The 21,442-nt window shown below is 45.4% G+C and overlaps 1 protein-coding gene across 3 annotated transcripts in view; it reads left to right on the top strand.

Annotated features, from left to right (window-relative positions):
- Positions 1-1,610: 1,610 nt before the first annotated feature.
- Positions 1,611-21,442, top strand: part of CYP19A1 (cytochrome P450 family 19 subfamily A member 1) — a 108,206-nt gene continuing 88,374 nt past the window's right edge. The window contains exon 1 of one of the 3 annotated variants that reach the window (XM_055098469.3): positions 1,611-1,938. The gene's annotated coding sequence lies outside the window, so the exon portion shown is untranslated. Of the gene's footprint in view, positions 1,939-17,274; positions 18,284-21,442 lie in introns of those variants that run through there. The other 2 variants (XM_055098471.3, XM_063596644.1) reach the window with 2 other exon arrangements.

The raw sequence follows: 21,442 nt of genomic DNA, 5'->3' as shown, positions 1-21,442 counted from the left end.
CTTACTTCACCCAGGGCTGGGGGTAGCAGGTGCTCCCTGGAACTTGGCAAACATCCTCATATTGGGAGGAGCTTGGCTGGTTTTCCTTGATCTCCCTCTTCCCAGTGTGTGGCTCTTGACAACTGATTGGACCCCAGACTTAAGGTAAGACTATACAATGTGATGCTCACAGTGTACACATGATGCAGCTGTGAGCAGGGATGGGAGCCGAGGATGGTGCCTGAGCACAGAGGGGAAGAGCATTGGATGGGGAGATTTGAGTTGGAAGGTCAGATCCTCAAAGGTCTACTCATTGGAGTCTCCACATCTGTGAAAGGAGGGGATGATATCTATCTCCTAGTGTTGTAGAAAGTAAGAGTTAATATACGTGAACAAATGATGGCTGGCATTCAAGTGTCGCTCTGTGACCCTCAGAAGGTGTTCACATCCATGAGCTCATCTGAACTTCACAGCAGGGCAGGCATTATTATAATTTCCATTGGCAGACAAGAAACCTGAGGTTCAGAGAATACAAATGACCTGATAGAGATCACCTGACTATTAAGGTAGAGCTGGATCTGGAGCCCAGCCTGACGTCTGCCACTGTCTTTTGCTGTCCACTTAAAAGAGCAGCTTGCACACGTGCAGGGCTACATAGGGTTCAAAGGCCTTTCATGCCCATTAACTGCTTATTCTTCCTAGAAGGATGCATAAGCCCAAAGTTTTGCTATATATGAAGACATGATTTTCATGAGATTCCTGCAGCCAATGAAGAAACAAGCCTTCAGTAATCATATGGATCCATGGTTTAATTGTCCCTTATGGGTGACAGGTGATGGGTTATGAGGATTAGATAAGAGCTGTTTGTAAGAATGTCTACAAGGTGCAGTGACAGGCTCTGGTCAGATATTTTGATCATGCTACAGTGCATGAAATTGTTCATAAGAATTGTATGTGCATCTGTATCTAACAGGATCTGCTTATATCTTCAGAAAACTTTGTCATAAATTTAAATTACTTAAAGTGTCTGATCTTAGATACTTTAAGTAGTGCATTTGAGAATGGGAATGTTGATTACAGGGCGTATAGGGAAATAGATGAATATTCCATTAATAACTATTAAAATCTGCTAAAGCTTAGGCTAAGCTGAATATATTTAGTTGTAATAAAATTGGGTGAACACATTCCAACTTCAGCCTGATTAAGGGAAAGGGTGTAGGGGTGAGACACTTAGGCAGAGCTTGAAAAGGAATGGTGAGAGTTTGGCCAATGGGAAGGGAGGCTGTGCCAGACAGGAATAGTGTGGGCTGACGACAACTGAGGGCAAAGTGCTTGTCCCCTCATAGTTGCGCAATGAATGCAGAGGGGCTGAGGTTCATCTGTCGCCTTCAGCTCTGCAGGCTACATCTCAGGGTGTTTCCTGTGAAAGTTCCAGAAGAAAGCTGTATGGTCAGCTTGGGGAAATATGTGGTTCATGCTGGAATGCTGGACATACCACATTATTGGAAAGATGCACATTGAATGACCGACAAAATGAAACTCAACTTTCCAAATGCTGGTAATGAGAGAAGATTCTGTTCTAATGACCAGTTGTTTCCTGAAAGAATGTCAGCTCGATTCATAATGAATGCATTCTAACCATGACAGCCACAGTCAGGACACAAAAAACAAAGTGTCCTTGATCCCAGGAAACAGCCCTCTGGAATCTGTGAAATCTAGAAACTAGATTGGGAAAACTCTGACACCCCTGCCCCATGACCAACCAAGACTAAGAGTCCCAGGAAGATTGAGGTCACAGAAGGCAGAGGCCTGCCCCCTCTCCAGGAGATCCCTGACCCATGTGGGGTCATGGGCGGGGCATGAGTGATGTGATGGGAAACTGGCTCCTGGCTCCAGGTAGAACGTGACCAACTGGAGCCTGACAGGAGGTCCCTGGCACTGGTCAGCCCATCAAACCAGGTAAGTCCTTGGAGTCTGAGTAGGGACAAGAGACTGTTCTGTGCTTTGGCAGGGATCAGGAAGATGTTAGAATGTCGTTGTTGGAACTTATCTTTGGAGCTGAACAAACATGGCTTTGCATCTCCACTTTGCTATCAACTGAGTGGCTTTGATTAAGTGGCTTCATTTCTTAGATCCTCAGTTTCTTCATATTCACCTGTAAAATTTTTTTTTACATTTTTAGACTGTTGAGGGCAGTAAATTAGATCATGTACATAAAGCACTGAGCACTGTGCTAGACACATTGGTACTTACTACACAGTGGGATAGCACCCCAGCTGTGACAGCCTTGTGAGGGGAGCTACACAGGAGGCCCAGGGAGGGTGCTCTGAGTTAAGGATAGGTCCAGATCCTACACTTCTAGCAACATCCAAAGCCCCCTCTTGAACATGTTGGGGTGTGATGGGGGTGGGGAGATACAGTCGTGTTCCCTGGCTGTGTCAAAGTGTGAAATCTTTATACTCCGTCTGCCCCAGATTCTCTCAAAGAGCACAGAATTGAAGGATAGCACTGGACCAAGTGTCAGGAGAATAGAGATGGGCTCTGCCACTCCCTGGCTGGGTGACCTTGGACAAGTCCTTCAACCTATTGAGGTCTGGGCTTCTTCATTTGTACATTGGAACAAGATTATCTCCTCTGTCACAGGATGAACTCCAGCCTCATTAGCCTGGCATTCAAGAACCTTCCATCATATTCCCTCACCACAGCTCCCGTGAGTCCTCTTCATGCCCACATGGTTCTGCCATATCAAACTCTTCTGGGCCCTTCTTTCACCCCTAGACAGAATGTTCTTGCATTCTGTGTGGGGGTGAATGTTCTTGCCCAAATCTCTGTGTATCTAAAGCCCATATACCTTTGCATCCCCTGCAGCATCTCGCACAGGGGCTTGCATAAAGCAGATCATTGTTTTCTCAGTTAGGATTAGGTTTGGGGCAGGAAAACAAAAATAATATTTATTTAGCAAGTTAGAAGTGATTTTTCTCTTGCCGGGCGCAGTGGCTCACACCTGTAATCCCAGCACTTTGGGAGGCCAAGGCAGGCCGATCACGAGGTCAGGAGATCAAGACCATCCTGGCTAACATGGTGAAACCCTGTCTCTACTAAAAATACAAAAAAAAATAATAATTAGCCAGGCATGGTGGTGGAGGCCTGTAGTCCCAGCTACTCGGGAGGCTGAGACAGGAGAATGGCATGAACCTGGGAGGCAGAGCTTGCAGTGAGCTGAGAATGCGCTATTGCACTCCAGCCTGGGCGATAGAGCGAGACTCTGTCCAAAAAAAAAAAAAAAAAAAAAAAAAAAGAAGTGATTTTTCTCTTATGCCAAAAGAATCCTAAAAGGAGGGTAGCCCAGGACTGGGAAGGTGGCTCCTTGTGTTAGGGACCCATGCTCCCTCTGTCTTGCCACACCAGCACTCTTGGCACCTTACCTCATAGTCCCATATGGCTGCCTGGGTTTCAGACATCTTATTCTCATTTAGCCAGCAAAGGATGAAAAGGGCAAAGCATGCATTCTCTTCCTTAAGGGAGGCTTCATAAATGCTGCACATGACACTTTTGCTTATAGCTTTTTGGCTAGAACTTAGTCACATGGTCATATCTAGCTGCAAGAGAGGCTGGGGAATATAGTTTTTAACTGCACATATTGCCATTCCTTCTTTTTTTCTTTTCTTTCTTTTTTTTTTTTTTTTAAGAGACAGAGGTCTCCCCATGTTGCCCAGGCTGCTCTCCAACTCCTGGGCTCAAGCAATGCACCCACTTCGGCCTTCCAAAGAGTTGGGATTACAGGGGTGAGCCACCATACCTGGCCATATTGCCATTTCTAATAAAATTGATAGGGGAGACTGGGAGAACAGATATTCACAACCCATACAGTGCCTCTGCCACAGCTACTGAAAGAACCAAAAATATAAAAACTCACTAAGAAGTTTAAGGCCCTATCTAATATATGAGATTATTATTACAAAACACTTAACTCATTTTAGATAAGTTCATTGTCCTGACTTTTAGGTTGAAAACAGCCCAATTTTTCTTCACCTCTAGTGGAAATATGATGACATGTTTTTTCTTTTTTATTTTTTGTAGAGACAGGGTCTCGCTATGTTGCCCAGGCTGGTCTTGAACTCCTGGCTCAAGCAATCCTCCTGTCTCAGACTCCCAAAGTGCTGGGATTAGAGACATGAGCCAACATGCCCAGCCAACATATTTTTTTCATAGAATAATAACTCAGAGTTGTAAGTGAAGATAAATTATTGGTCCTTCCCCTTACCTTACCACATTTTACTACTGAGGAAACTGAACTCCAGTGAGGCTAAGTGATGTGCCCATGATGGCACAGCTGAATGGCGAAGGAACCAGAACTGGGACTTGAGTTCCTGGACTCCATCAGGGCTTTTTCCTCGATGGGCAGCCCATTCAGGTTCTGCTAACTGTCACTCGGAGGCCTTGAATTCTGTGCATCTCCTAACCCTGCGTGAGAGCCCTGCTCTGCCAGCACCCCTGGAGGCAGATCCAGGTCACCGTGTTGTCAGCCACATTCTTGCCAGCACGTTGTTCAAAAAGTTTCCATCTGAAGAGAGGGAAACATGAAGAAATAGAGGAGTGTGCTATTAAAATAACGAGGCCTTTTTGCTAAGAGCAAACAATCACTTCCTTTCCTTGGCACCCAGAATCTGCAGGGCCCTGAATTAGGCACTGAAGGGAGATCCAGGGAAGCATGAGGAATAGTCACTGCCCTTGAGGGCCTGGATGTATAGGTTCATTCTACTTTTCATTCATTTATTCAAGAATTATTTCTTGAGCCTCTACCAACAGCAGACACTGAGCCTGGCACTGGGTTTAGAGCAAGAACCATATAACTGGGTATACAACAGTAAACTGTGCAGATATGGTTCTTGCTCTAAAATTGCTTGTAGTCTAGTGAAGGACAGAGGCAAGTAAACAAGCAACTACAAAATGAAATGAAGATTGCAGTGATGGGGAGGGGAGGGGGTACTCTGGGTGTAGACTGGGGTAGGGTGGGCAAGGCTGAGTGGGTGAGATATCATTACAGTGGAAACCCGAAGACTGAGTATGTGTGAGCTAAGCATGCACCATGAGGGGTCTGGCAGTTGGGACAGAAGTGTACTCCCCATGGAGAGAATGTGCAGGAGCATGCATAACCTTCTGACCGGACTGCGGCAGGCCTGGGTGACGGTGGTGGTGAAGGTGGGGAGTGTTGAGAAACACAACCAGCAAGGTAGGCAGGGGCCCGTAAGTGAAGGACTTTGAAAGGCCTGTTGGAGAGTTTCTGTGTTATCTCAAGGCCAGTGAGATAAAGGGCTTGAAGCAGCAGATTTGTATGTTAGAGTCCTCTGGCCTCGGGGTAGAGAGTGGATGAAAGCAAGCAGGATCAGATTCAGAGAGGTCAATTAGGAGCTGTTGCCAGGGACGGTGGCTTGAACCAGGAAACAGCCCAGAGAGGTACAGAGAGGTTGAGGAATTTGAGACATCTTTAAGAGGTACAACCAACAGGTTTGGAGACTGGGTCGGAAGTAGGAAATGAGGAAGATGGAGGAAACCAACACTTACGAAGAAACAAAGACAGAGGCTGACAAACAAAAGCAATAGCCATTCTCCAGGAAGAAAATGGTGGCATGACCATGTGTTTTGAGCAAGGAAAAATTGCAATGGGCTAGAGAGATTTTGAAGGACTTTCTAGAAGAGTTAGAATTGGAGCTGGGTCTCCGACATGGGTAGGATTTTGGTGGGTAGAGAGGACATTCCAGGCTAAACAATGATGCAAGTTAGAGTTCTAAGGCAGAACAGTGTGTGATTTGTTTAGCATGATTTGGTCATGGTTTTCTTGGGAGAGTCCCAAAGAACTGATTCTCCAGGGGGTGTTACTAAAACTCTTATTGAAAGGAGGGACTACAGAGATGAATCTCATCACTCTCCCAGAATGGCACAGAGCTTTTCATGGACCCCCGGGCCACCTATGTAGGAACCTCAGTGGGTCTGTGGACCACTAAAAGCCCAACATGCCTGAGACTCCACAGATACTGGCTTCCACCATGATAAAGGCAAAAAGTCCCTCTTTCCCAAAATCAATACTTTTATCCTCATAGGCCTCCTGCTGTGGTCCAGTCCCCATGTTGAGAGCTGCTGTCCCAGGGTGTTGCTTCACTACTTCTAGGCTCCTGCAGAGTCCTGCCTCATAGGCCGCACTGGTGAGTGAGGCCAGCAAACCCATCAGGGAGACTACATGAATCCAAGGCCGTGGAAGACTTAGGTTTGGATATTCCCTCTGCTCCCTCCTGGCTGTGTGACCCTAGAATAATTACTCACCCTCTCAAAACTGAGACTCAGAGATGTTGGGTAATTATTCTAGGGTCACACAGCGAGGAAGGAGGAGAGGGAGTATCCAAACCTAAGTCTGTCTGACAGCAAAGCCTGTTCTCTCCATCTCTCCAGGTTCCTAAGCCAGATGAGCGTTGAACCTTTCTTGAATCAAGGTTCCAATTCCAAGGTAGGAAAGCACAGTGAGTCAGGGAAATATTTACACTGAGACCACGCACCCCAGCCCTTTCCCAACCTGCTCTTGTGTGATCCTTTTGAGGTTTTTTGTTTGTTTTGAGATAGAGTCTCACTCTGTCGCCCAGGCTGGACTGCAGTGGTATGATCTCAGCTCACTGCAACCTCCGCCTCCCAGGTTCAAGTGATTCTCCTGCCTCAGCCTCCTGAGTAGCTGGGATTATAGATGTCCGCCACCATGCCCAGCTAATTTTTGTATTTTTAGTAGAGATGGGATTTCACCATGTTGGCCAGGCTGGTCTTGAACTCCTGACCTCAAGTGATCCCCCCACCTCAGCCTCCCAAAGTGCTGGGATTACAGGCATGAGCCACTGTGCCTGGCCTTAAGTTTTTTATAGATGGGAAAACCGAGGTCCAAACGTGAGCAAGGGCTCTGCATGCTACCTCTCTATTTTCTCAGCCCCTTCTGCAGGCTCCATGCCATAAGAACATGGCTCCTAAGGTTCAGGCCTATGGCCCCAGTTTAGGTGGTGCCTCTGCTCTGCTCCCCACCACCCCAGCCTCCTATTTGAAGGCCAAGACTACTCAGCTTTGATTCAGGTTGAATGAGTCATCAAGGGTAAAACAAAGAAGAGAATAAAACAAAGAAGAGAAGGCCTATTCCCTTGCAGATGAAATCAATCCACCCACCTTTTGACATCTTTTTGTTCTAGAATGATGACAGTATGCAATGACTCAGAATCATCACACTCACAGAGACTACTTTGTATTTTTTCTTGCAAATGAAGAGACAATATGCCCAAAAAATGAGCTGAAAATGGCTCATGAAGGGAGGGAAGATGACCTCCAGCACACCAGGGCAGAGTGGGGGCCACATGAAGGTGCAAGAGTGGGAGGGAACCACAACGCCTTGGCAGAGAGGAGAGCAAGTGGGGGCCAAGCCACAAAGCTCTTCAAGGCCAGTCAACGGTGAAACCTGAAGGAGTCCCATCCATCCCCAAGTCTGCTTGAGTTAAAGCCCTGCACCCTCACAAGCAGCTGGAGGGAGGGGAGGAAAGATATTTTCAAAAGAGCCATCATATATGGGGTGTGGGAAAGAAAAACTTGCTGCGTCTAACACCAGAGAGCCTCTCCAAGCCAAGCCATCTGCCTCAGGGCAAAGGAGGGAATGGAAGCGGGAGAGAAGGGTTTGGAGCCAGCTCTCAGCAACATGTTTCTATCTGGAGAAATGAGCTGAGAAGATCTGAATCTTCTCCAGTCTGTTCTGCAAATGTGGGATAATCGGCCCCTGGCCCAAAGGCTGGTGCTCACAGCGTGGCTCTGGCATTACCCAGGACTTTGGTTCTTGGTGATGGGAAAGAGGACAAATTTGGAAGCCAGAGAAGCTAGGGCTGGATGGTCTGGAGGAAAACCTCCACTTCTCTCAGACTGTTTTTTCTGAGGAAACAGATGATTGCAACCTCAGAGGTTGGGAGGATGAAATGATGTAATGCATCTGGAGCTGCTCTGTAAACTGTAAAATGCTATGCAAACGGTGCTTGTCAATGTGTTTACATATATGGGTGAGTTAACATAGTCTGACAGACTGGACGCCAAACTCAGAGTCCAAGGCAATGGGGCATTATATTCTGTGCCTTAGCATCTGGAAAACATGATGAAATTGGAAATGCATTTATTGAAAATGAAAAGTTTTCTACAGAGCTTTCTGTCCTTTCCAGTGAATTCCAGGCTTCCCATGGTGCTTGCAGGGCTCTGCCGGAAGCTGCTGGGAAAGCTGACTTCCATTCTGGTTGCTATGAACTCCATTTTTGGTTCTGTTCTGTGACCATCTTCATTTCAGTCACTTGCACCATTATAAGGATTGAAAAGACTCTTGGCAGAAAAGCAGTTTTTTGTTTCATAGCATTAGGGTTTGATATATAATATTTTTGAACAGAAAAATTTCACATAAGAGTTCATAAAGGGTGGTATTTTAGAGCTGAAGGGGCTTAGAAGACTGTCTAGTTCAACCCTGAGATTTTTTTCAGGCGAGGAACTGAGGCCCAGGCAGAAAGACTGGTTTTCTCCAGCTCTCACACATGTCAGTGAGCCAGGGTTAAAATCCCCAGAGGTCTGACTCCTATTCATGTGCTACTTCCCTTACCCCAGGGTCAAAAGCTCAGATGCTTTCAGAGTCCAGATAAGTGAGGAGGAGGGCATTGGCGGGTAGGAAGGTAGGGAGTTGTGGGACGTTCAGTTTTGTTTATATTTATCCTGTTAGAGGTTTAACGAGCTACTTGAATCTTAAATTTATGTCAGTCATCAAATCTGGGAAGTTTTCAGCCATTGTTTTTTCAAATATTTTTTTCTATAACAATCTCTTTCTCCTTGCCTTTACGGATTCCAATGACATGAACATTAGACCATTTGGTATTGTCCCACAGATCCTCGAGGCTTTATTCATTATTTTTCAAACACTTTTCTATCTTTCAGATTGGATAATTTCTGATGATCTACCTTCCAGTCTACTGACATTACCTCTGTCATTTGCATTCTGCTATTGGGCCCATCCAGTGAATTTATTTCAGATATTGCGTTTCTCAGTTCTAATATATGCCATTTGGTTCTTCTTTTATATAATTTCTATTGCTTGACTGAGAATTTCTATTTTTCCATTAATTGTAAGAGCATTCACCTTTATGTCACACAGGATGATTATAATAGATGCTTCGGAGTTTTTTTTTTTTTCCAGTTCCAACATTGTCTTATGTTTTCCCTTGAGAACTGGTCATGTTTTCCTGGTCCTTATCACTTTGGGTAGTTTTAAATTGTTTCCTGGACATTTCATATAGTATACTATGAGACTCTGGGTCCTGTTAAAATCATAAAGCATGTTGAGTTTTGTTTTGTTTTAGCAGATAATCAACCCCGTTAAGTTCAACAGCAAGCTCTGTCTCATCTTGTGTAGGCAGTGGTCTCAACGTCAGCTCAGTTTTCAAAGCCTTTGTTAATGCTGTTTGTGTTCCACACATGCACATCTTGGAGGTGAGGTCAGGACTTGTGCTGGCTCCTACATGGAATCCCTTTCTCCCCCTCTTTCCTCTGCAACAGTTCCGTCTTGCCGGAAAAGGACCAGCTCCTTTTCCTGGTCCTCTGGCTAGAAGGATGGATTTCTCTCAGAGCTGGAGCCGCTGATGATGTCACAAAGTTTCATGCCACTTGGTCAGACCTTAGAGCAAAGTGCAAGGGGAAAAAAGTGAGGACTCCCCTGATACTTTTGACATAACAGGGACCCCTTTTCTGAATTTCTGTACCCAAAGGGACAGGTTTTCTCTTGAGATTTTAGTGCTCAAGCTGCTGCCAAGGTGATGGCGGTACAGTTTGGGGGCTGCATCTGACTGTGTGTCCAAGCTGAGAGAGAAAAAAAGACAAAGATTTTCCCCACACTTTTTGTCTTGCAGAGGCCCCTTTTCCAGATTATCTATCCAGAAAGATGGGCCATTTCTTGGGGTTGTTGCTGTCTATGACTGCTGGGAGGTCTCATGATTCAGCTCACCCTTGGGCCAAAGCCAGGAGAAAACAAATTCCAGGAAATTCACCATCACCATATTGGTCATTCAGCAAATTTTGACTTCTTTTCGCAATCTAGCTGCTTTTAGAGGACTTTTCAGAGACCTCAGTTAATTGTTTTTTTTTTTGTATTTTGTTAAGAGTGTTTGGTTGTAATCAGTGAGGGAGATAGTGTGCAATGCATGCCTTCCATTTGGTTGGAACTAGAAGTTGAGCAACACAGTTGGAATTCATCTTTTTTGGTTAGTGCTTCCCCCAGGACTTTCACGGACAGAATCCCAAAATAGAACCTGTATTTGGGAATCCTATATTCCCTGGCCTGGTGGTGGCAGGTCCCAGGAGTCTATAGCTCCAAGTTTTCTACCTTATTTGGGTAGACACTTAAAACAATGCTCATTCAACAAAGACGTAGTGGGTGCCCACCATATGCTATATCCTGGAGACACAAAAATGACTAAGACATAGTGCCCACCCTCAAGTAGCTCATGGGCGAGTGGAATAAAGGGATTTTCAGTAAAAATTTAAGATCCAAGCTTGAAAGCTTCTTTCCCAAGACATCTTGTGAATCTGAGAACCACAACACCTTGTCAGAGAGCAATTTCTAGCCTGATTCTGGAGCTTTGCCCTTCTAGAAACTTCTATCATTGTTTCTCTCCTCTGAGCGGAACCAACAGTAAAGCACTATATATTAAAAAACAGTATATAAAATGCTCCTTTTGTTTTGTGAACTCTACAAATGCCTAGATTACCTGTTTTTAACAGTCTTCTTGCCTACTAAACATAGACTTAGAGAACACAGTCTGTTTTGGGGCTCCAGAACTCAAAAGGGAAGTGAAGACAATGGAGAGTGTTCAGATAGCACTTTTAGTAGATAGAATCTGATATTTAAAAATAAAGAGTGGGGGAGTTGGGGGCCATCTGCCAAGGAGATAATCCTTCATAAAGCAGATTAACCATATCTTTGTCTTAGTTCAAATCACTATAACAAATTACCATAGACCGGGTAGCTTAACCAACAAACATTTATTTCTCATTGTTCTGGAGGCTAGAAATCTGAGATCAGGGTGCTAGCAGAGACAGGTTCTGGCAAGGGTCTTTGCCAACTTTTGCTGTATTCTCACATAGCAGAAAGAGAGCTAAAAAGCCGTCTGGTACCTCTTGTTACAGAGGCACCAATCCAATTCATGTGGGCTCCACCCTCATGACCTAATCACCTCAAAAGGTCCCACCACATAATACCATCACACTGGGGATTCAATTTCAACATGTGAATTTTGGGGGAACACAAACACTCAGTCCATAACACTCCCCCAGCCCACCTCTGCTGCCTTTTCTCTTTGAAAGCACTTACCTTCTCTTTCTGCATTGATGTAATGCCAGGGGATTGGATCTGGGAAAGGAAGTAAAGGTGGGAGGGAAGAATCAGGGTTCAGCCATTTAGCGAGCACAAGTAGGTGCCATGTGTCAGCAAGGGTACCCTGTGCATGAGTTATTTTACCACCCTTACAGCAATCCAGCAGGCCTGTGTGATAAGTGTTGTGTTTCCTGTGTGGTAGACGAGGAGACTGAGACTCAGAAGTGACGTGATTTTTCTCAAGGTATTAGCTGGCAAATTGTAGACTAGAATCCAGGTCTCCTGAGTGTGGGTTCTGTTTATCTAGTTTACCTACTGCGCCGGCCTCTAAGACTTTGGGGTCTGAATATGTACCTCTTCATACCACTAGAGCCCCAGCAGTCTTCTAAGTGACATGTGAGCCATACTGGGGAGGAGTTTGGGGAAAGGAGACCTTACCACCGACAGCAGAGTCTGGGGGCTCATAAGAGAGGAAGATGCCTACTGGGAAGCCAGATCTCAGGTTCTTCAGACCTATACCTCCCTGGGGTATAATTCAATCAAGTGCTTATTCCCCTCTTTAAAAAAACTAAAATGATGCAGAAACTAACTATGAAACAAAGGAAGAAAAAACAAGAGAAGGCAGGGATTATTTCCCAGGATATTTTCCTCTGACCAGGAGGGTAAGTTGGGGACAGAGGACCGACTTGGTGGGGATCAGAGGCAGCCCAAGGGAGAAGAGTCATTCCTTCTACTCTCCCACCTGTCCTCATTGCTGGCTCTGACCCAGACAAGAGCTGGGGGCGTTGACATGGGAAGCTTCTCTCCTTCCTGAGTGGTCAGTGAGGGGCAGCTTCTCCTCCTACTCCAGGAGGGTTGGGGGAACCTGCATGTTGCATCCCAGAGCAGCCAGAGCTTCTTCTTGCCAGTCTCCTACCTTCCCTTTCTGGCTCCTTTACTCCCACCTCCTCATGCCCTCTTTCTCATTTAATAGCAGGGAGAAAGGAAATGAAACTTGATGGAGCCTGACTGTGCCAGGCACTGTGCCAAGAACTTTGTGTTCATTTGTTTCTAGAAGAGGGCTTGGTATACTGTAGATGCTCAATAAACGTTAACTCTTAGCTTTAGTGTCTCCGGTCCTTCACTTCAGTGATCTCTAGGCACAGTTGATGGCTCAGTTTCACAACTGCTGCAGAGAGGAGGAAAGAACAATGTCAAGTGGTTGGGTGGGGGAAAATGAAACTGGCATTAGGGCTAATCACATACATTTCTCAGGGTGCTCCTCTTTTGAGGCCCTATTTCCATGAGAAGGAAATTGAGGCAAACCCAGAAGCTGACAGCTTAGCTGGGAACCAAAGATGATGATATACGGGAGCCCATGGAATCTCACAGCTCGAGCAGCACTTTTGGCACCAACCTGCACCCAAAGAGCATCTTTAAAAGTTGTCACATACTTGCTCCGGGCAGCTCTTTCACACCACTACCATGCTCTGTGTCAGACATGACTAATTTTTTAAATCTCTGACATTCTCAATTAGTCATGAGCTAATTCTGTAAGAATGTTAGAGTAAGCACACTAAAATTATATTCTTCTGCAAAGAGAAAGAAGATTACCTGAGACCACTTGTCCCCCCTCAAAGAAGCAAGGTCTCAGCCAAAATCTTTGAAGCCTTGTGACATCAATAGATTTTCTAGGGTGGCATCATGTCCTTTTGATTTTTCTGTATATAGTAGTTCGAATGCCACCTTCTCCTCTCCTTTCCATTGCCACTGCCCTGGCTAGGTCCTCATCAGTGCCATAAACTCTCACCAGGCTCCCTGCCACCAATCCAAACAAAACCAAACACTACTAATCATGGATCTTCATGGCACGTTTGCTTTCGTTGGCTCCAAAAGCCTCCAGTGGCTTTTCATTGCAGATTGGAAAGGTCTAGACTCAGCGATCAAAACTTCCACCACTGATTGCTTTTCCAAACATCTCGCCTACTTCCTGTTGTGAATACCACCTGGTTTACTTATTATCTCTGGCTTGCCATTATCTGGTTTACTTATTATTGGTACATCAATATGTCTAGACCCTTCTGATCTTCCCAACTTTACCCGTGCCTTTTCAGTTCTCTTCTTCTCATTCCTCACCACTGATGGACAGTCATCCTTCCTTCCAAGAAGGGCTTAAGTCTGGTTGCCTGGACTCTAGATAATTTCCCTCCTCCCTAGCAATTCCACCTTTGATTGTCTGGACTCCTTGTGCCATGTACAATTATCCTGTATTGTTAATTGTCTTTCTATGTCTGTAACTTGCTTCTGTGTTATAGACATCACCATGGCACAGTGCCGTGCTTTTTCACAGAATAGGTACTTAATATTCTATTATTTAATTTACTAGAACTTTGCAATTTCATAAAGATAACTTTGTCATTAAAAATGTTTCCAGTGGGGATTTAGGGCCCTTGAGATGGTGCAAGAAAAGGAGATAAAGGGTTTTTTTTAAGCTATTTGTTCTTCCTGTGCAAATTACATAACTTCCAATTATTTCCAACGTTAAAGAAATAGTCCCTCTGAATCCTTTATGATTTAAACATTAAAATGATTCACTAGTTTTTAGAAAAAAACAAAAAACAAAAAACAAAAACTGCTGTCACCCTTCCAAAAATGTAAAAAAGAAGAAAGAAAACCCAAATATTGGCTCTTTTGGAGGAAAAATAAACTGGCTGTGCTTTTATTTCTCCAATATTCTGAAAGAACTGGGAATGCACCACAAAATGGCAGTGCTTGTGTGTACCCGAGTTTGTACACCTCACCTCTGTCTTGAGTCCACTCTCCCTACCAAGCTTTTCTTGGGTAGAAGTCATGGAGCCATATCCAGCACCAGTCACCTGAGCACTCCTCTCATAAAGGAGACTTTGGGTTTAATCCCTGCCAGGGGGATTCAAGTGCTGCTCTCCTAAGGAGGAGAGCAGGTTTTCTTTGCTTGACTATATTTCAACACCTCTGACAGAATGACTCCAGCCAGCCAGGGTGCTTTTTTGCTTCCCAGCTTCTCATAGCGCCCCAGATGTAGCATCCTTTCGGTCCTCAACATTTACTTCCCTCTTTACTCACTGTATTAGTTTTCTGTTGCTATGTAATTACCAAAGCTTATTAATTTAAAGCAATACAAGGTGGCACGCAGTGGCTTATGCTTGTAACCCCAACACTTTGGGAGACCAAGGAGGGCGGATCACCTGAGGTCAGGAGTTCGAGACCAGCCTGGCCAACATAGTGAAACCCCGTTTCTACTAAAAATACAAAAATTAGCCCAGTGTGGTGATGCATGCCTGTAGTTCCAGCTACTCAGGAGGCTGAGGCAGGAGAATTGCTTGAACCCAGGAGGCAGAGGTTGCAGTAAGCCAAGATTGCACCATTGCACTCCATCCTGGGCGACAGAGTGAGACTCTGTCTCAAAACAAACAAACGAAAACACACACACAAATTTATTATCTCATGGTACCAGCTGGCTCCTCTGCTCAGGGTCTCACTAGGCCCAAAGCCCTTTTCATCCTGTGTCCCTGTCTATCACTGCCATCATCCCACATCCCTGTCTCTGTGGCATCTTGTGCTTCACAGCTCAAGGTCATATTATCTGCATTCAGTTTTGAGACAATCATAACGTTATGACCACTTTCTCCATTCTTCTCTGCTAGCTGAGTTTCTCCAAGGCCTAAGACATAGGCCACACCCTCACAATTCTATACTCAGGCACTTTCTAAAATCACACATTCCTTAATGCAGTGAAGAATTGATGCTCATGAGTGACATCCTACATTGAAAGGAAGAGACATGGCCGGGCGCGATGGATCACGCCTGTGATCCCAGCACTTTGGGAGGCCAAGGTGGGCGGATAACTTGAGGTCAGGAGTTTGAGACTAGCCTGGCCAATATGGTGAAACCCTGTCTCTACTAAAAATACAAAAATTAGCTGGGTGTGGTGGCAGGCACCTGTAATGCCAGCTGCTCGGGAGGCTGAGGCAGGAGAATCGCTTGAACCTGGAAGGCGGAGGTTCCAGTAAGCCGAGATCGTGCCACTGCACTCCAGCCTGGGTGACAAGAGTGAAACCCTGTCTCAAAAAAAAAAAAAAAAAAAAGGAAGAGACACAATTACCTGAGGGATGAATGGCAAATGTTCTACTTAGAAACGCATTTTTAAAGCTCACCTTGTAGGGTTTCTTGTCATGCATCATTTAAAAAAATAAATTAAAAACCTTGAATATTAGGCTGAGGATTTTCTCTTGAAAGAGACACAGAGACATGGTCAAGTCATTGGGAATTTCATGACTTAGGAGGATTCTCTCAGAAGACTTTCTAAGAATAACTTCAATAATCTCCAATAATCTGCAACCTACTTTTCTTTCATTGAAACAGACAAAGTTAGCTATGGAATTAATATTTGGAAAATGAAGAAAGCTTAAAGGAAATAAACATTTCCCATAATCTTACCATCCTCTGAAAACCATGGTTAACTTGACATGGGAGTGGGCTTGGGTTGGAAAAAAATAGGGAGAGAGTTTTATCTCTGGAAAGCATTGCTGGCTCCCTTCCACACTTTACAGCACGTATTAGCTTAGTGACACTGTAGGGAGAAGCACAAGCCATGTAAAGAGGACTTAATTTGTCAAGATTTACTGACTAGCTAGGGGCTAAAAAGAGATGAGTGGGGTGGAAGCAATGGTTTCCACAACACCCCCAAGATAAGGGGTATCACTTGTGCAAATTTAGCACCAGGGAGTGGGGCCAGCCCAGAACTTCAACTCAACATTTGTCAAGCCCTCAGTATACCTTCCAACCCAGAAAAACAATAAAAATGTTAATTTTTGAAATCACTAGCAAAATACTAAATACAAGGTCAATATTTTAAACCAAATTGCCCTGAGAGCACAGTTGTTTCTAATGACTTCCTCCTCCCTGATCGTCTATTTTTCTCCCTGGTCTTATCTTTCTGAACTTTTTTGCTGCAATTGTTGAGCGTCAAAGGCTGAAACCACTATTATCACCACTATTACTGCCCTCCTCTCTGCATTTGAACACCCTGCTGCATCCTGCACCTTGCCTCTTCCTTTATACTTGCTGCTTTGGATGAGGTCCCATGTATCATCCTCAGTCCGGGATTTTCAGGCTCCTAGAAGACATTTCCTCTTACTGAGGCATGGACACGTGCAATTGCAGCCAAAGGTGAATTGGTTGTCAGGTGTTCCTTCAACTTGGCTCCTCTCTGCCCTCTCACTGCCTCCTGCCATCTAATCAGCTCTACTTATCTGCCCCTTAGAGGGACCATCTCTTCAGTTATTAGCCATTCTTGTGTACACACAACCTGCTGGTTTTCACTTCCTTGTATTTGCTCAGACAGTTTTTTCCACTAGGAAGGCAGAGGCCTCAAAACCCAGATGGACACTGCCTTTCAGAAGCTCTGCCTAAAAAAAAAACCCACCTACATCTCCTACTTGGCATCTCTAAGCACTTGTGTGTTTAGCCTGGGCTGTGTGTATTTTCACATGTTTATGTTGTTTTCATTCTTGACTTTATAGTGATGACAATACTAATTACTACTTATTTAAGGACTAGCATGTTCCAGGACATATATCTTTTTTTTTTTAAAGGGCATAGGCAGAAGGAGAGGAAAAGCAGTTCAGAGTACTAAGGGGCTATGATTGGAAGGGTGTCAAGAACTAGCTCTCTCACCCTCAAAAGGCCTCCCTGGCCCAGCCTGTCCTGCCTAAATTCTCTAATCAGAGTGCAGGTCACTGGGGAGTGAAGATTCTCAACCTCACCTCTTTCACCCCTCCACATCTGCCCACCCCATCTCCACTATTCAGTGCAAAGGCTCCTGGGAACAGCGACATTCTAAACTGTTAACAGCTGAAGCCTTCCAAAGGATTCTGCCCCCCAGTGACAGTTGGCTGAAGACTGTGAAAGAGAAAGAGCGGTCCTTCAGGGTTGGGAGACCAAGAGGGAAGGGAAATTACTAGCCTCAGGAAGAAGCAGACTCCCAGCCTGAGCTCCTCACAGCCTACTCCTCCCCAAGTCATGCCTGCAAGCCTCCTTGAGGGTTTACAGGGCATAGCCCTACAAGGGACCCAGAGATGAATCAGACATGGATCCTGCCTTTGAGGAGCTTACTGTCTACTGGCAAAAAGTGCCGAGTACAGTTTCAACCCAGGGCAATTTCAAGGGTTGTGGGACTTCAGAAGAGAGAAAGATGTGGGCTGGACATCAAAGAAGGCCTGCCAGAGGAGGTCGCATTTGAGCTGGACCTCGAAAGATGGCAGGGGACTTTCCACAGGCAGAGATTGGAGGTGGTGCTAGTTATGAAGCCAGACATCTTCAGTTTGAGGCTGTGATCTGTGAGGACAGTGGGGAGAGAGGAAAGCCAGAGAAGGGTAAAAGGCTGAGGAAACCCTGGCCACCTTCTCTAGTAAGAGGACACCAAGGATCACGCTTTGCCTGCTTTAACATCTTGCCTACCATTGCCCTGATGAAAATAGGCCGCTGTTTTGAATTAGCTAAAAGTTGAGAACTCAGACTTGGATTTGATAAGGGCCCTCTGAGGGCAGTTAAACCAACTCTCAGCCCCATGATTCTATGAGTCTGTGATTCACAGGTGGAGCCAATGACACACCTTTGGGACTAGGCAAGGCCTCTTGGTCAGCGAATTCCCTCAGGGGAATAATGCTCCTTCACAGGAGAATGGCAGATGGAAAAACCCCAAAAAGTGAATATGCCCAGGACTGCTCAATTGAATTTACAATAGTTCCAGATTATTGACTAGCTCATGCCTGTCAGCAGAGCCAGAATGGACACATACGTTGAAGAGTATGATGGCAGGTAGAGGTGAAAAAAAAGACTGAATGTGACTTTAGATGGCAAGAACATGACAGTGAGGTACTTGATGAGAACCCCCCAAAAATGATCAAGAAGGGGTAACTGGGTGATAAAGGGGGAGATTAAGAAGCCTACACTTTATTATACCCAGTTCTTTTTTTCCCCACTGTTGCTATTTTAGAATTGCAGCTCTACATTTTGTGGAGGTTACAGAAGGAATCTTGTGAATATTTTTTCTCTGACAGGGAAATAATTATGAAAATCTTAACTTTTATAATATTTGTGCAAATTTCAAGAATAAGTTTTGTTTTATCTTTGGTGGCACCACATGCTTTGGACTTTTGTTTTTAAATCCCAGCATAACCAGTATTTTCCAAGGATTCTAATCATTCCCAGTGGGCTGAATTTAGCCAGCAGTAACCCTAGCCTTGCAAAGACAAAGCAACCAGTGATATTTGATAAAATAGAAGCTGACAGACAAATCAGGTCTAGTCAATCAAAGGATGACGAGCAGAAGACCCAGGCCAGAGAGAGCACTAGCACGTCTTGGATGGCCAGAAAAAGTAGGGAAGGAAGGCATGCGGGGGGTCAGCCCAAATAGGGGTCAGTATGCAGGGCTCTGGCCTCCAATCCTAAGACCCCTTGGGAGGGGAAAAGCATTCATTTTCTACTTCACTTTGTATGTACTTGCCTTGGCAGAAGGAGCCTTGGTCTTGGAGGTGTAGCCCCGGCATCCCAAATGAGATGAAGCCTGCCTCTGGTCAAGTTAGGACCAGAAAGGCTAAGTTGATCTAACTTGGAAAGGAAGCTTTGTGCTATCTCAGTTTTATGCTCAATGTCTGCCTTTGAGGGGCAAGAACAGCCACACAGGAGAACAAAGAATCTCAGGGTATCAGAGAGAGGAGGCAACATAGCCAAGTCCAGTATGAGAAACCTGCCTTCTGGGGATTTCTTCATATAGCTGTTCTTTCAGCTGGTCTCTCCAGCTTCTGTCTGCCCCCAGTAGCTTGCCTCAAAAGCCCAGTTTTCCTTTGATCATTCCAAGCCCCAGCGAAATACCTCTTTAATGCTTAATGTGGCAGTCACCTTTGGATCTGACTTCCCTTCTGACAGTTCACCACCCTGTGAACTGGTTCCATTGTCTTCCCTGGAAAAGTAGTTCCCTTTCTTAGCCTCCTATTCACTTCTGTTGGCCTCTTTTTCCTTCCTGCTGTTTCTCCTAAAACATTTTGCTGGCCTTCAATAATATTGGTGTCCAAATTCAGTTTGGGGCCTACCACCATTTTATGTCTCTGTGGGTTACAATTTTCTTTGAGGAATGTCCTCATTACCATATATTTTTAAACTAAATAGTTTGCATGAACAAGGATCCTCAAGCATTTGATACAATAAGAAAGGCATAGAATGGCGGTGTAATTTGGGGGCAAGCGTGTTTGCCGTAGGAGGGAAAGGCAGCGGAGAGGCTGGTTCCCAGTATAGGGTTGGAGGAGGAGCTGCTGCTGGTACTGCTCACATGCTGCATTCAGGCTGCTGGCACAGGGGGTTCTGGAGCTCCAGGCCTGGCAGGCGTGGTGGGAGGAGCAGCACCTCTGTGGTCTTCTTTTTGAAACTCTCTGCCTTGACAACTGATTGGGGAACAAGGGGTCAGTTTCACTCAATTCTCCTATAGGTGACTCAAACCTCTATCACACCCAATCATCTGCCCCAGAGATGATCTCTCCTATGAAAGCAGTTGAAATGCACCAAAGTGATTTCTTGAGAGTCTTATTCCTCACTGAGAAGCTAATAGGCTGCGTGCGGCCCTCTCGTGAGTTGTAGCTTAGGTCATGAGCATAAAACCCAGTAAATTGTGTAGAAAAATGTTGAAAGACTCCACAGAGCCTAGACAAGAAGTTGATATCATGGATCTGCCTTCTCTTTTTAAAGGCTCCTTAGGAGTCACTTCCTCCTCAAAACCCTTTTAATGGATTTCTATGAAGAAAATCATCTAAATAAGAGTTTTACTCAAACTGGGGTCAGTACTTCCTGGTGGCTCAGGACTCTGAGGGGAGCTGATAGACACGCTGTGGAAGCACACTGACAATGGTTTGGTCCTGCCTACCGGTTGCCGTTTCACTCTTCCTGTTGCTCAGATTGGCTGTGCATTCTCTTGCTTTCAAACAAATGTAACTGCATGAATGAAAGCACTCCCATCCCCATTTCTGCCCAGTGAAATCCTACCTCTCCTCTTGGCTCAGCTCAAATGTCGCCTCCTCTGTAGAACCTTCAATGAGTGTCCAGTGGGAGGTCAGTGTTCCCTCTTCTGGACTCAACAACCATTTGGTTGGGTGCTCCCCTACACTCTAAAATGAGGGTGTTTAGCAAAGGTCTTATCTCCCCTGCTGGGCTGTGAACAAGTGAGTAGAAGGTTGCTGAGCATCGAAGCTAGGATAAGCCAGAAAGGTGGCACTTGTTTTTTCAGCTGCCATTAAATTCCTGTAAAGGAACTTCTCATTGAGGGTGCTCATTCTGTGTGTGGGGAACTGCATGAAAACACTCCTCATGGCCTTTTATTTGCAAAGGCACAGTTAGGTCTGCAAACACAGAATTTGAGCAGCTGTGGCAAAGCAGCCCTGATCACATGGCCCATCTTTTCCATTCTCCAGCTGTCCTGACCAAAGGCCACGCTGGAAACAGCTCTAAGAGCCACTAAGAGCTGTGGAGGCAGGAGTAGAGGAGGAAAGACAAATGTCAAAATTATTGGATGATCCTGGGTAGCAACTGGCCAAGGGGGATGAGAATGGGTGACAGAGCCTTTCACCTTTGGGGTCAGCAGCATGTCTGACTTCAGGACCAGAAGGCCAAAACATCTGTCAGCTGAGCAGCAGCTCCTGTGAATGAATCGCCTTTGTCTTGTTGGAGGCGGGGATGAGTGTGAATTTATTTGCTCAACAGAAAGCCATGTAAACCTGGGATCAGATGGAAGCTCTGGTGGTGGCAAGAAGCCCAGTAGCCCTTCAGACAGAAGATGCCCATCAACAGTGGAAAGGAGTACACAGGACCTTGGAAGGAAGGGTCCTCTGTCTTGGCGGAAGGCCCCTCACCTCTTTGTGAAGCCCTCTGGGGCAGAAAAAGGCCTTGCCGGTTCCAGCAAAACTTCATGGAGCGTGGGGGTGGCAGATGGGGTGCCTGGTCCCAGCCACTCCTCTCCCAACTTCCCACTAGCCATGTGGGCAAGCT

Source organism: Pan paniscus, chromosome 16 (assembly GCF_029289425.2).
Source record: "Pan paniscus chromosome 16, NHGRI_mPanPan1-v2.0_pri, whole genome shotgun sequence".
NCBI classification, from domain to species: Eukaryota; Metazoa; Chordata; class Mammalia; order Primates; family Hominidae; genus Pan; species Pan paniscus.
The sequence above is the reverse complement of the archived record's forward strand: the minus strand, read 5'-3'. Positions and strand labels throughout refer to the sequence as shown.